Raw genomic sequence first — 16,769 nt, forward strand, 5'->3', positions numbered from 1 at the left:
CAGACACAGCCCCCACTTTTGGCGGCAATTCCAGAGGAGATAATGAGAAAAACAAGGAGGAGTCACCTACCAGTCAGGACAGCCCCTAAGAGTGCCCTGAGCTGACGTGACCCCTGCCTTTAGAAATCCTCCATCTTGAGTTTGGAGGATTTCCCCAATAGGAATAGGGATGCGTCCCCCTACCCTCAAGGACAGAATCCATTGGCTACTGCCCCCCAGACCTAAACACACCCCTAAATTGAGTATTTAGTGGCGACCCTGAACCCAGGAAATCAGATTCCTGCAACCTGATGAAGGAAGGGCTGCTGACCTGAAAGCCCTGCAGAGACGACGGAGACACCAACTGACTTGGCCGCAGCCCTACTGGCCTGTCTCCAGACTCAAATAACCTGCACAGCGACACATCCAGCGGGACCAGTGACCTCTGAGGACTCAGAGGACTGCCCTGCACCTAAAGGACCAAGAGCCTCCCGAGAAGAGCGGCACTGTTCAGAAACAGCAACAATCTTGCAACTTTGAAACAACTTTTAAAGACACTATCACTTCCCGCCAGAAGCGTGAGTCTTCACACTCTGCACCCGACGCCTCCGGCTCAAGTCCAGGAGAACAACCACCACAGAGAGGACTCCCAGACAACTCCAACGACGTGGACAGCCTGAGTCGACCTCCCTGCACCCCCACAGCGATGCCTGCATAGAGGATCCAGAGGCTCCCCCTGACTGCGACTGCCTGATAACAAAAGAACCCGACGCCTGGACCAAGCACTGCACTCGCAGCCCCAAGGACCGAGAGGTACCACCTACCAGTGCAGAAGTGACCATCAGGCGGCCCTCTTCCTAGCCCAGTCGGTGGCTGATCCGAGAAGCCCCCCTTTGCCCTGCCTGCATCGCCTTAGTGACCCCCGGATCCCTCCATTGCTTTCTATAGCAAACCCAATGCCTGCTTTGCACACTGCACCCAGCCGTCCCTGTGCCGCTGAGGGTGTGTTTTGTGTGCTTGCGGTGTCCCCCCCAGTGCTCTACAAAACCCCCCTGGACTGCTCCCGAGGACGCAGGTACTTACCTGTAAGCAGACTAGGATCGGAGCACCCCTGTTCTTCTTAGGGGCATATGTGTTTTGGGCCCTCTTTTGACCTCTGCACCTGACCGGCCCTGTGTTGCTGGTGCTGTGGCTTTGGGGTTGCCTTGAACCCCCAACAGTAGGCTGCCTATGCCCAGGAGACTGACTGTGTAAGTGCTTTACTTACCTTGAAAAACTAACCAAAACTTACCTCCCCCAGGAACTGTTGATTTTTGCAGTGTCCACTTTTAAAATAGCCTATTGCCATTTTAACCAAAACCGTGTGTACTACTGTTTTAAATCAAAGTTCTATACTTACCTGTGTGAAGTACCTAGCGTTTGATGTACTTACCTCAAATTTGAATCTTGTGGTTCTAAAATAAATTAAGAAAATATATTTTTCTATATAAAAACCTATTGGCCTGGAGTTAAGTCTTTGAGTGTGTGTTCCTCATTTATTGCTTGTGTGTGTACAACAACTGCTTAACACTACCCTCTGATAAGCCTACTGCTCGATCACACTACCACAAAATAGAGCATTAGTATTATCTAATTTTGCCACTATGAACCTCTAAGGGGGACCCTTGGACTCTGTGCACACTATCTCTCACTTTGAGATAGTATATACAGAGCCAACTTCCTACAAAGAGTTCAGGGCCAGAGTGAGCGTTAATCCTGAGAAGCCATGGGTTGAAGTAGATTTGAAATTATGGATACAGTGACTGGCATTTTCGTATCCCGCTGCATCGACACACACCACTAGTGGTTTGCCGGTGGTGTATAAGCCTTTTCAACCACATCCCACCCAACGGGGGCAGGTAATGTTCAGTGACCCCAGGTCCCTAGTTCAGGGGCTTATTGGAATTTCAACAAAGGATTTTGCTCCAGGCACCCCTACAAATTCAAACATTAGTGTTCCAAATGTGGGGGGAGACACCCGGTTATGCAAAGTTTTTTAATTGTCAGCCCTGCAAAACAGTGGAGATGTACCAAGGGCAGAGGGGTGCAAGGCGCTTCTGGGCCGAAGGGCTCCTACGCCAATTAAGTTGGATAGATTACTACCCTGGTGGCGTATGTACCTGGCTACGGACATAAGTGGAATGGGGATTTTATGAGGGACCCATGGAAAACCTGATGATTTTACCTTTGGGTGTGGTGCCAAAAAAGAGCAAAGGGGAGTTCAAGATCATACATCATCTGTCGTGGCTGGAGGGGGCGTTGGTGAAAGACTTCATCATGCCAGAGGATACGCAGGTAGTATAGAGGAGCTGAGTTGTCTAAGAGTGACATTAAAGCGGATTTTCGGCCCTAGCCCATCCATCTTGACGATTTCTCCTTGCTGGGGATGCAGCTCGGGGAGCAATATATGTGGACAGAGTGCTACCCATGAGGTGCGCTATCTCTTGTGCCTTGTTTGAAGCCTTTAGTACATTCCTTCAATGGGTTTCCATGAAGGTGAGTGGGCACCAGGCGGTGTCACATTACTTAGACGATTTCCTCTTTGTGGGTAACCCAAATCCAGGTTGTGTGGCAGGGCCTCGCAGTGCTTTGAAGTTGTGGTACCTTTGATCCGTGAAAAGGCTGAGGCCCCGAGCTGTGTATTAACTTTCTTGGGTATTGAATTGGACACGGTGGCCTTTATGGTGAGACTGCTGGCAGAAAAAGTGGAAGAAATTCTGACTTTCCTGTGACACATCAGGTTGCTGCATAAGATCTAACTGTGCATGGCACAACAGCTATTGGGGTTCCTCAACTTTGCATGCAGGGTGATTCGAAAGGCAGGCGCATGGGACTTGCGATGTCAGGTGCACCCTTCCCTCATCACAAGGTTTGTTTGACAGTGGGTTTGAGAGAAGACATCAGGGTCTGGGAAATTTTCTTGACGCAGTTCAATGTGGTCTCGATGGCTTTTCGGGAGGAGGAAACTGATGGGCAGGTACAAATATTCTCTGATGCGGCAGGAGCCTCTGGTTTTGGCCTTTTGTGGGATGGACAGTGGTGCACAGAGACGTGGCCAGAGCAATAGTAGAAGCAAGGCAGGAGTATTGCATTCCTAGAATTCTTTCTGCTGCTTGTGGCATTGACAGTGTGGGGGGTTGAACTGGCCAACAGAACCATAATCTTTCACGTTGACAAAATGACAGTGGTGGCATTGGTGAACAGACGGGGGCAAGGGATCTCAGGGTACTGCGGCTGCTAAGGAGTTTTATGCTTCAATGTTTAACTTTAAACATAATATTTAAGGCAGCACATATTCCAGTGGTAAACAATTCTATTACAGATTCCCTATCTCGTTCACAGTGGCAATGGTTCCACAGTTTGGCACCAGGGGTGGAGGAACATAAGACAGCGGTCCTGGCAGATATTTGGGAGTGGGAGGCGTGATGGTCCTCAGGCTTGTTGAGATATCCCTAGCAGAATACACTCAGAAGAGTTATCGAAGAGTTACTGCCTGGCATGGTTGAAATTCCAGAACTTTGAAGGTTTTGAAGGGCTATTTTGGTTGCAAGATCAAGGTGCACTAAAGTCACGAGTGTTGCGTTTTGTATTGTTCTTGATTAATAAAGGTTTAAAGCCAGCCACAATTGGGGGCAAGTTTGCAGGTGTATCATTTTATGGGAAGTTGTTTTTGGTTGTGATTCTGTGAAGGATGACATTATGGGAAATATGTTGAAAGGATGAGGGAAGGAAAGAATGGAGTCTGGCTATACAGTGAGGGAAGCAATTACATTTGATTTGTTTCTTGAATTATTACACGCACTGCCGGTTTGCTGTGTGGTTGCACATGAGGTGACCCTCTTTAGGTTATACATGGTCTGGATGTTTTTTGGGGCTTTCTGTTTGTCGGAATTGTTGGGATTGGGGAAGTCTGTCGGCGTGAAGGAAGGTGAGGTTTGCTACGGAATGATTTGGAATCCTCAGCATGGAATGTTTGGGCATTGAGCTATGACGGTCCAAAACAGATCAATTTGGCCTGGGAAAATGGGTGTGGTTGTGCAAAGTGGGTGATGCAGCAGCATGTCTGGTGTTGGAATAGAACAGTTTTGGGACACATAGGGTGCCAAATTCGGAAGGTATTTTTCAGTCATGCGAATGGAGAGAAATTGACAGCATTTCAGTTGTTGTCAGTCTTGCGGATGGCCTTGAGGCAGGCAGGCAAGTCACTTTGGTACCCATTCATTCAGGATTGGGGCAGCAATGGTGGCAGCAAGTTTAGGTTAGAACTGGGCTCATATCAGGCGTATTGGGAGGTGGCCGTCCAAAAACTGCGAACGATATGTGAGGGCCTAAGCTTGGGGTTGCAGGGTAGAAGGCAGGGGAAAAGTGGGGTTTATTAACAGGTGGGGGGCGGTTGTCAACTACTGAAATTTGTGTTTCTTTGCAGATTGAGTAAGTGGCTCCGGAAAATTGAAAGTGGTCACATGGCTGGTCAGGCACTCATTTATACATTGGGCAGCAAAATAACAATAAAAACACATTTATGCACGTTCTTTGGGACTGCTGAGTAGCCGTCACAAAGGTTTGTGGTGTGGGAAGAGCAGAATGAGGTGGGTCAACTTGCTTCCTTTTCTAACATCTATGATGCCGAATTGGGGATGTCCTGATGTTTTGGTATTGCACCTGGGGGAGAACGACCTGGTGCGGCTCTCTGGGCTGACCCTACTCGACACAAGCAACGGGACATGGCGTTGCCCCATCAGAAGATGCATGAAACGTGCCTGGTATGGATGGAATTTTGTGCCCAGGAGAAAATGGAGAGGGCCTATGAAGCATGGGGCTATTGAGAGGGCTGGAAGGAAGCTCATTCGGCTATGAGTTTTTTTTTGCTGGGCTCATGATATTAAATGCTGAAAAATGAGGGCATTAAGGAATAGGAAGCGGTGCTCTTCAGAGATGATGGAGAGCCCCTATTAGATATGGTCAATGTGTATTACATCATGGAGCTGTGTTGCCTGTTGGAGGACTTGTGGGGTAAAAAGGTATGGCTGAGAGACACTGTTTGAGAGAAGTGCAGTTTTGCAGAGGGTTCGCTGGTGGGGCATCAAAATGTCCAAGGGGTTAGTGTTGGGTGGCAGTAGATGGGGGAGGATGGAAAGTCAGATGCGGGCCTGGTCACTCTTCCAGGGTGGTAGAAAAAGCAGGTGAATGATAACAGTGTGCCGGCTGTCCAAGTCAGACAGGGGACGGAAGGCAAAGGGGGATGTGTGGGTGAATGGATGTTGAGGCTGGGTGAACAGAGGCAAAAGTGGAGGAATGAAGTGAAAATGAAAGATGGGGGGAGATTTCAAAGGGGGTTGAAATGTTGATAATTTGAATTTCCAGATTATGTCAATGTTATGCTATATTAGCAATCCTGTCCTAATAAATGGCCTTTTACACTAGTAAAGTGTGTGTCTATGATTATGCCAGTGGGTGTTAAGTGGTAGCAACACCTCATACAAAGTGCTTCAGAGCTGTGGACACCAGAGGTGAAATACTGCCTTTCCTTCATGGCTGCTCCCCGCTTATGCCTGCGTGGCACACAAATAGAACCTGCTTGTATTTCCTCTGAGAACAAAGACCCGTAAAACACCCATGCACTGCATTGACGCCATTTAGGGGTCACCAGGGGTCACAGCTGTGACCCCCAGCTTGCCCCTTGCAACCCCTGGCACTGTCTTTGCGACCCTGGCCTCAGAGGCAGCAAAATCAGTGCGAGGAGCAGAGGGGCAGCTCGTCCTTATGGACGCCGGTTGGGGCTCCACTCACTTTGTTTTCTGGCAATTGTGTATTACACTAATAGTGAATAATAACGTATTATTCACTATTGGTGTAATGAAAATTGAGTACAATTAGTTGGAATATGCCCTCCCATGCCAGCTGAGGTAAGTAAAAAATGCTTGTAAACGTATGTTGTGTGTGCCATTGTGGCTGCAAGTGTATTTATGTGAGAGAGTCCATGTAAGTGTGAATTTGTGTGTAGGTGGAAGTATGTGTCTATGAGTAAAAGTGGAGGTCAAAGGGCATGTGATGTCACTTCGGCTACCCCTGGCAATTTGGTGAATTGACGTCCATGGTGCACTGCCAGTGAAGTGGGCTCAAAGCTTTGAGTCCCAGGTGGGACTGGCTTGATGCGAGGGTCGGACAAACATCCTTAAATGAATCAATCAGAGTGGGTACATTCGGTTGAGACTGGCTGCTCCGTCAGTGCAGACAGTCGGTATCCTCAAATGTTGGACAATGACGTGTGGTGGCAACTAGATGGTTGCCAGAACTGTAAAGAGCAGAAACACTGCAGGGGTAGATATGAATGAATTCTGAATTTATGGGTTGTGAACAGCGATGGTTTAACGTTAAAACAGCTGAACACATAAGATGCCGACGCCAAGAGAGAGAAAGGATATTAAGTAGTAATCAGCAATAACACTGAAACAGATCAAATGTACGATTGGATAGGCTCTGCAATGCAAGAGTAAAAGTTGTGTCCTATAGATATCGGAGTGATGAAAGAGGGGGAAACAGTGCATGTTCATACTATTTTCAAAAGATTAATTATCTTGACTTCCGATCAGTGGCAGCACGTTCTTTAGGGCGGAGGGGCCACCCCCCCCCCACCTTTTGCACCGCATGAAGAGTGTCTGTCAGGCTGAACAAAGGTCAGCCTGGCAGACACTCTCCATGTTCAGCTCAGGCAGCCAGGAGTGAGACATGCGCGATTTGCGCACACTCCTGGCTGCCTGAGCTGAACTTTGCTGGGATGAGGAGATCACAGCTCCTATGGGCGTGACCTCCTCGGCTCAGCAAAGGTGCCTCGAGGTCCTCCCCTGGGTGACGAGAAAAGCGTCACCAATTGGAGCTCTCCCTGGGCGCTTCAGTTTAAGCCCTGAAGTGCCCAGGGCGAGTGTCAATCAGTGACACTTCCTCACAGAGCGGGGTAGTGTCAGCAGTCTCACTGACCCCATCCCACTCTGTGTTGAGGCTGGGACTGCTGCCTTCCCTCATTGGCTGACCTAGGGTCAGCCAACGAGGGAAGGCAGCAGTCCCAACTCTCCTGGAGGCTGAAGGTAAGTGTGTGTGTATGTGTGATGTTTTAAATTGAATGTTTGGTGCGCGCGTGCATGTTTGAGTGTTTTGAGCGTTGTTAATGGATGTACGTGCATGCTTGCGTGTGTGTGTGAAAGAATGAGTGTGTGTGATCTTTTAAAATGAATGTTTGGTGCGTGCGTGCATGTTTGAATGGTATAAGTGTTGTTAATGGATGTGCGTGCGTGTCTGTGTGAAAGAATGAGTGTGTGTGTGTGTCCTGCCCGCCCCCCACCCCCCTAAAGCTGCCGGCCGCCACTGCTTCCGATATGAGGGAGCGAGGTAGGGAGAAAGGCATTTGGCGTATGTGCTTTCATATATCATCTGCTAATGGAAGATCAGAAATGGCTGGGGAAGAAGAAAGGGGATATGGCAGTCCTGGGATGCAATTCATTGGTACTGCAAGCACCCTTGAGAGGTGAAAGATTAACGAGAGGAGAGCGAAAATTGTGCTTTGTGCCTTCTGTCTCAGATGAAGCGTACTTCAGTACAACCCATATACAGAAGGGGTTCCAATAATTTTTCTGATAAGAGCTACTTATGTTCAATGAAAATCAGCCCAAGTTACTATTATTATCATCAGTGTTGTAATAGTGACCACATGAGACAAGATTACATTAGTAGCCCTCATATGCAAGATTAAGAGCAGAGATATCCTCAGGGCATCAGACAGGGATACCTGCACTAACGTAAAAGTGGAATTTTCAGTTTTAAACGCCTCTGTCTGCATAATAGATAACAGCCAATGCTGCAATGCACCAAGGTTTTAATAAGTCTCCTTGTGCTGCCTGATTTATTATTCAAATATCAGATTTAAATATAAAATAACATAACATAACTTATGTATTTGTAAAGCAAACGTTCATCTGATGGGGTATATTAGTGGTGAAATAGCATATGTTTCTTTTTACCCACCTCAGTAGTTTGAATGGCTGAATTCGAAATTCAACCATTTTCTCCAAATATCAGCTTATGGGTTCTGAACATACACACATTTTCACATTGAATACATGCTTTTCAATTTTGGCCTACATATATTTATTAGACCAGGCAACAGCTTCTTATTTAGTAGGTGGGGCTGCACACAGGAGAGATATTTACAGGTAGCTGGAGTGCTATGGGTAGCTCACAAGCTATTGGTTGGAAAAGCCTGATCTAGAGGCTATCCTCAAAATCAAATTTCAGAGATGATTTGAGGGTGAATTAGTGAGTATGCCTTTTTCTGCAGCAATGAGACGGACCTTACAAAAGATGAAGCTGGTAATGATTTTAGTTTAAACTGTACATAACAGAATTATAAAATATGTAAGAAGTGAAGTAAAGAGGGAATTCACAAGTGTGATAGGGTTATTAGTTAGAAAACAAAAACATAAAATTATTTTACAGCGCAATCTTTTTACAATGTAGCCATGTACAACACATTTTTATGTTGTTTAATTTAAAATTAATTTACAAAGCATATTTTTACAATATGATTATGAGTTTGGCAGGCGGACAGCAAAACCACAATGTTGGCGGTCCCAAAAGACTGCTGCACTGGGGGTCCCCAGTGTAGGAAAATACCCTCCTTCTGGGATGGTTATCCCCACTTTTTTAGCCTGTTGCCAATGTGTTTGTGTTCACTGGGATCCTGCTAACCTAGACTCTAGTGACTATGCTCGCTGCCTTTAAACTTGGTAACTTGTATCACATACACCCCACATTTGGCACACTGGTGCCCCCATGTAAGTCCATAGTATATGGTAGCCAGGTACCCAGGGCATTGTGGTATAAGGGGTTCCCCATGGGCTGCGCACCTGTTTTACTACAGGTCACAACAGCAGGTTACTGTAAGTCACCCCTATGGTAGGCCCTCCTAGCCCAAAGGGCAGGGTGCAAGTACCTGTGTGTGTGGTCACCCCTGCATTAGCAGAGGTATCCCCACAAACTACTGCTTCATTTTCATGGACTTCGTGAGTGCGGGGACGCCATTTTACATGTGTACTGTACATAGGTTACTACATATGTCCAGCTACATAATGGTAACTATGAACCTAGGAATGTTTATTATCAAACATGTTAGACTCATACCGCAATACTGTTGCCGGTATTGGAAGCATGATTCCATGCACTCTGAGGGTGCCTTAGAGGACCTCCAGCATTGCTTCTACCAGCCTTCTGCGGTTTTTGGGGCAGCCCAAGCTGCTGCCACCCCTCAGACAGGTTTCTGCCCCCTGCTGCTTGAGCAGCTCAAGTCAAGGAAGGCAGAACAAAGGATTTCCTTTGGGAGAGGGGGGTAACACCCTCTCCCTTTAGAAATATGTGTTGCATGGCTTGGGAGGGATAGCCTCCCCCAAGCCACTGGTATGCTTTGAAGGGTACATTTGGTAACTCTCTTGCATAAATCAGTCTGCATCAGTTCAGGGACCTCCAGCCCCTGCTCTGGCACAAAATTGGACAATGGATTAGGGAGTGACCAATCTCCTGTCCATCACCACCCCCTGGGTGGTGCCCAGAGATCCTCCAAAGGTTCCCTTGATTCTGACATCTTGAATCCAAGGTGGACAGAGGCCTCTGGGAGCATCTGAGTGGCCAGGTCAGGCAGGTGATGTCAGAGCCCCCTCCTGATAGGTGGTCAGCTGGCTACGTGACCAATTCCCCTTTCAGGGCTATTTAGGGTCTCCCTCTTGGGTGGGTGCTCAGCTTTGGCATGCAAGATTCTAGCAGGACTCCTCTGCAATCTCTACTTCAACTTCTAGCCACTGGAACTGCGACTGGACCCTCCAGGAACCGACAATCTGCATTCATGACCACGACTCTGCTTGCAATATTGTTTCCACGGTTCCTTCCAGCTTCTGGGGCCCAGTCCAAGAAAATACCATACCAGTGGTGCTCAGTTGCTTGCTGGATGTGTGAAGCATTGTGCATAAGCTGTTTGGCGTCTATTGTCATCTGTATGGCGGTATCCCTGGTGTATTTAGCTGCCATATCCAATTTAGCAAATGTAACTTGTGCGTAGTGCCTGATTGCCTTTAGTCTGGGTAGCTTAACAACAAGCAGGATGTTCCATTCTAACAGCTCGCATTTGCGTCTGTAATGTGGTTGAGGTGAACTTAGTCGGTCGGTATAGGATGTTAGTACTTATGTCAATAATGCTGGTAATATTGCACATACACATTACTTGCTCTCTGGTGGTTTGTACAAATCCGTCAATAAGTAAGGAATGATTAGTAACATAACATGTACTCTCTATCCCTATCTGATATAAGTCTGTGCCATTAATATGATACGGTAACCATTCACATTCTCCTGGTATTGGGTGAGGGCATGGATCTAGCACCCGTCCAGTGTGGGTACATACCCACCCCTTAGACCAATCTGCACATCTAGTGGGATCTACAGTGTGGTTTGTCTGATCAATCCACTTTTTGTCAGTGTGAGGTATCCACCACTATTTACCTATCACTATGGGGAGCAATATATAAGGGGCACCATATTTCAGGATGAAGATCACTTCTTGCTATATCAAAAGGAGCATAACACATTTCTCCTTCACAATGAAACTGTATGGGCTTTACCCATATCTCCTCGGGCAAATGCAATTGTTGTCTCCAATATTCACCCTGGAGATGTCCCCTTTCAGCTTTAAAGTCTGCATATTGTTGATTAACAATACTTTGCCATAGTATGCATTGGATGCCCTTGGACACTGTTTGTGTGTTTTGAAAGCTTTTTCCAAATTGCTCATAAGTGAAGTTATGCCATTGCCAATCACGATACAACCCTCGTAGGATCTTCCATACTTCTTGTGAGTGTGTGGGCCCCCATTGCAAAATTACTTTTATGGCCTCTCCTGTACTATATCCTGTAGATGATAACTTATTCCTAATGGCTTCAATATCAAAAGAATTCAGGGCCCCTACCCCTATTCCGGTGGCCCCTGCTATCAAGGATCCTAGATCTCGTCTAATGCATAGCTTTGGCAAGGGCCATAACTGTGGTGTCCATTGTGCGCATAATGGATCATACTTTGCGACACTCACTTTAGCAATATTTATCTGTAACACAATAAGGTTAATTATGCTTGCATGCAAAGCTAGCTTACATCCTATCCTATATTGAACTATGGAAACGTTGCCTAGGTTGCTAACCATGCGTCTTTCAGCTACATAAAACATGAAGGCTGGTGGTTTGGAATATCGAGCTCCTTTAGTTCCATTGTTCATTGTAACAACCACCATATGTCCTGGTAAAATACTTTGTTTGTCAGAACAATCATAGGGTTTGCACAGATATGCCTGTGCTGGTGTTAAAGGTACAATGGTATCACAATATTTGCATATCATGCTCAGGGTATAATCTCTGTCATTCCGGGACATTCATTTGTTTTCGGTACTATCCTGCTCCCCTCCCATACACTCCTCTGGGCCCCCCTCCTCCCCCCGCACTGTAATTAAACAAAAGAGATTACCTAATTCAAAATAAACCCACTTACCTTTTGTTTTTGGTGTTTTTTCTTTGTTCTCTTTTCTACGGTTTTGCTTCATTATTTCTCATTCCTCTATACGACGATGTTTCATCCGGGGAAAAACGCTGATGAGGAAAAGGCCTAAAAAGGAAAGAAGAAAGAACAATTAAGGAAAAGCAAAACGGATAATAGTTTAGGTCAGGAAATGGGCCCACAGTAAGCAGTCGCATACCTAGTCCCTCATATCGGGTTAGCCTGGAACTACCCCCACAAAATGGATAAAACTGAACCCATGGAAATAGAGGTAACTCGAGGGAGGGTCCTCTATATGGGTAAGGATGTGCCTCATTATTCTAAGGAACTACTGATAAATGGACATTTCACAAGGACCCTCATCGACTCGGGGTGTAGTCAGTCGGTAATCCGAGCAAGTTTAGTACCAAAGACTTTATATACCACCAATGAGAAGGTTTCTATCAGTTGTATTCACGGGGATATGAAACAATATCCTTTGATAACTATAACAGTCGAGTGGGGAGGACAAATTGAGAATTTAAAAATGGGGGCATCTAGTGGAAGAAGCAATTATAGGTACTGACTATGTCAATTTCCACATGTTATTGGATAGTCTCTGTGATAAAAACAGATTAGAGGAATGGTGGACATAAGCTCCTTTTTCCCAGATTCCCATCACTCCCGACAAAGAATGTGTCAAACAAAGTAAAAGACAGAGAAGAGAAGGGAAGAGAGCATATCAAAAGGGAATATTATGTAATAAGACACACATAGACAATGAACCAGTTTTGGTGACCCTACCTCCCTTTAAGAACAGCCAAAGAAAGGACCCTACCTTACGACGTGCGTGGGAAGCTGCCATAACTGAAAACACTGAACAGATGGGTCCCTACTGTTTGGTTCAAAACGGACTGTTATAGAGGGTTCTACAAAGTAAAGTCCAGGAAAGACGATAACTACTAATTCCCCAACCATATTGTACTCAGGCTTTACATGTGGCCCACAGCCTTGTAGATGAGGGGCATTTCAGTCGACAAAAGATGGAAGAATACCTGTTTTACTGGTTTTATTGGCCAGGCGTCTTTTACAACATTCGACGGTTTTGTCAACAATGCCCATAATGTCAGCTCATTAACCCTGGAGCAAACAGAAAAGCACCTCTCTTTCCTCTACCTATTATAGGTATTCCCTTTTCACGGGTAGGGATGGATCTGGTAGGACCCCTGACTCCATCCTCAAAAGGCAATATGTATATTCTTGTTCTAGTAGACTATGCTACAAGGTATCCTGAAGCCATTATCTTAAGTAGCATAACTACTAACAATGTAGCACAAGCAATGATTGTTTTTTTTTCTAGGGTTGGATTCCCTAGAGAGTTACTCACGGATCAAGGGACTCCATTCCTGTCTGACTAATGTCGGAGATTTGTCAAATACTTGGAGTAACCCACATCCGTACCTCCGTCTATCACCCCCAGACTGACGGCCTAGTAGAGGCATACAACCGCACCCTGAAAACTCTCTTAAAGAAAGTCATAGCTGATTCGGGTAAAGACTGGGATAAAAACTACAACTGGTACTGTATGCCATAAGAACGCATGTCCAGTCATCTACGGGCCACAGTCCATTCAAGTTAGTTTTTGGACAACAACCCCGGACTTTATTAGCTATGGCTGCAGAGAAATGGGAGGAAACTGAAAATAAGGAGAAAGACATCCTAGATTACACCCAATGTTTGAAAGAACAGATTCACAGTGTATGGGAAGATGTTAGGACACACCTCGAAGAAGCCCAAACAAGACGAAAAGACATTATGATAGGAACACATCTCTTAGAAAATTCCAACCAGGGGATCGAGTACTAATATTACTTCCCAGCTCAGAGAATAAATTATTGGCAAAATGGCAGGGTCCATACAAAGTAACAAAATAGTGAGTTCTGTCACATACGAGATAGAACTATCTAACAGCCCCCACCGAACCCAAATCTATCATGTTAACCTACTTAAAAAGTGGGAGGACGCAGACAACCCATCAGGATCTATACAGACAGGTTTCTTGGTAAACAGGGTAAAACCTCTTGAAATTAATCTATGCCCACAGACACAGCAAAACACTGAGATTCTTCCTACATTCCCCGCCACGCTCTCACAGGAACAACAGAATCAAATAAGATCTGTCCTTCCTAGTTATCAGAGCCTCTTTTCCCTAATCACAGGAAGAACATCCCTCATTTATTATACCATCAAAACCCAAGAAGGCAAGACTGTCCGACTCCGCCCATATCTAATACCAGAAGCACGGAGACACGTATTAGAACAGGGAGTCAAAAATATGTTACAGTCAGGTATCATCAAACCATTGATAAGCCCCTGGTGCTCACCTGTAGTACAAATTACAAAACCCAATGGTTCTATCCGCTTTTGTATCGACTTCAGACAGTTAAATAGCATTTCACAATTAAATACATATCTTAAACCCAGGGTTGACGAGCTATTAGAACAATTGGGCAGAGCACAGTATGGCCCTCATTGCCAAACGGGAACCGCCACTTGGCCGCTCCGTGGTCAAAAGACCACGGAGGCCATTCTGGCTTTCCCGCTGGGCCGGCGGGCGCCCGCCAAAGGAGCAGCCGTCGGCCCAGTGGGAAAGGCCCTGCAACAATGAAGCCAGCTCCGAATGGAGCCGGCGGAGTTGCAGGGGTGTGACGTGTGCAGTTGCACCCGTCGCGATTTTCACTGTCTGCAATGCAGACAGTGAAAATCTTTCTGGGGCCCTGTTAGGGGGCCCCTGCAATGCCCATGCCAGTGGCATGGGCAGTGCAGGGGCCCCCAGGGGCCCCACGACACCCGTTTCCGCCATCCTGGTTCTGGCGGTGAAAACCGCCAGAAACAGGCTGGCGGGAAGGGGGTCGGAATCCCCATGGCGGCGCTGCAAGCAGCGTCGCCATGGAGGATTCTCCCAGCCGGGGGTAATCCGGCGGGAAACCGCCGGATCCGGCTGGGCGACCGCGGCTGTGGAATACAAAAGGAAGCACTGCCAGCCTGTTGGCGGTGCTTCCGTGGTCGTCGACACCGCCAGGGTCAGATTGACCCCCTATATGCCTACATTAGATTTAACAAAGGGCAGATTCCCTTACACCCCCCAACAAAGAGAAGACAGCATTTTCTACTCCTTCAGGCTTATTTCAATTTACTGTTCTTCCTTTCGGACTGCATGGGGCCCCTGCCACCTTTCAAAGGTTAATGGACAGACTCTTAAGAGGACACAAGGGATATGCAGTGGCATATCTTGATGATATTGTCATCTATAGTAAAACTTGGGGGGGCCATTTACAACATCTAAGGACAGTGTTCCAAACATTGCTCAAGGCAGGGTTAACTGTTAACCCCGAAAAATGTAACCTCGCGCAGGATACTATTGCCTATTTAGGGTATCACATTGGAAAGGGACAAATACGACCCAAAGTAAATAAAATAAAAGCAATTCTGAATATATCTCAACCCACCTCCAAACGAGAAGCACGTTATTTCTTAGGAATGGTGGTCTATTACCGTTGATTCATACCCAGATACTCTACTGTCGCTGCACCTCCGATCGATCTCCTAAAAAAGGGTAATCCCACCAAGATCAAAGAGTTGGCTCCCCACCAGCTTCATAGTTTTGTAACCTTAAAAAGAATTTTAACAACCAAACCAGTTTTGCAATGCCCTGACTTTTCACACCCTTTTTTTCTGCAAACTAAAGTCTCTGACATCGGTATTGGGGAAGTTCTATCCCAAAAAACTGAACGGGATGCCCTTCTTTACATTGTGTATATCAGCAGGAAATTATTACCAAGAGAACAGAATTATCCAATAATAGAAAGAGAGTGTCTAGCAATTAACTGTGCAATCGAGAGCCTCCAATATTACTTGTTGGGACATCCATTTATCTTCTATACCGATCATGCCCCTCTCATGTGGTTGGCCAGACATAAAAACACAAATCCGAGAATATTGCGTTGGTTTATGGAGCTGCAACCATTTGTGTTCCAGGTTCAACACCTCCCTGGTTCCCAGCTGTCAACAGCAGACTATCTCTCCAGGCATCCTGTGGATCAAGGTCTCCTTCAGCCCTTCTCATGGGGGAAGATATGTGACAGGGTTAAAATATCACTGTCTTCCGAGGGTACTACGAGCCGTTGTGTTCGTATCCCGGGGGTACCGCAGAGAAGGTTGACGACCAGAGCGTCAACCCGAATATCCAACTGACGGCAGGTCAAGAGGGAACAAGAAGATGCAAAATAACAGAAGGAGAGGAGGAAATGATAGATACAGGCGACGCAAGGAGCAAGGAAACTGAACCACACAGAACGGTCCAGGAGGAGGTTGAGTCAATGACTAGGAAGATCGACGAGGAGGGCTTACTGCCGGCGGCATGTCATGGAGCAGAGGAGAGCAGAGACCCAAAACCGCTCACCAGACAAACCGGAACTGGAGGGACGTGGCTTACTCAGGTGCGTGCATACCTCCCCAACACCGGCGGCTTATTGTGGAAGTGGGGAGGCGGAAGAGGGGACGGGGTACGGGTAGGAGGGGGTGGAGGCGAGATAACAGAGAAATAGAGAGGAAGAAGGGGAATATCAGGAAAACAGGGATAAGGTTGGATATTTTTTTTTAGGACCTGTTTTTCACTGAGGTGTCCAAAACGACTGTATGTGCACTCTCTTCTCTGTCATCCCGGGGCGTTAATTTGTTTTCGGTACTATCCTGCTCCCCCCCCAAACACTCCTTCAGCCCCCCCTTCTTCTCCCGGCACTGTAATTAAACAAAAGAGATTACCTCATTCAAAATAAACCCATTTACCTCATTCCACTATACGACGAGGTTTCATCTGGGGAAAAACGCTGATGAGCAAAAGACCTAAAAAGGAAAGAAGAAAGGACAATTAAGGAAAAGCAAAACGGATAATAATCAGAGTCAAAAGAAGATCAGAGAAACACAAGACAAAACCAAGAAGGATAAAGGACATTTTTATTTTTTTTATTTTTATTTTCTTCTTTAAATCTCTATTCATACATCATGAGAACACTAAGAAAATAAAGAGATCTATAAAGGACTTAGTAAGTCGGTCTATGTCTTCCAATTAAACACATATCCTTTGTTTTTTTTCCCCCTCACCCAGGGAACCCATCACAATGCCATA

This window comes from Pleurodeles waltl, chromosome 3_1, assembly GCF_031143425.1.
Source record: "Pleurodeles waltl isolate 20211129_DDA chromosome 3_1, aPleWal1.hap1.20221129, whole genome shotgun sequence".
Lineage (NCBI taxonomy): Eukaryota > Metazoa > Chordata > Amphibia > Caudata > Salamandridae > Pleurodeles > Pleurodeles waltl.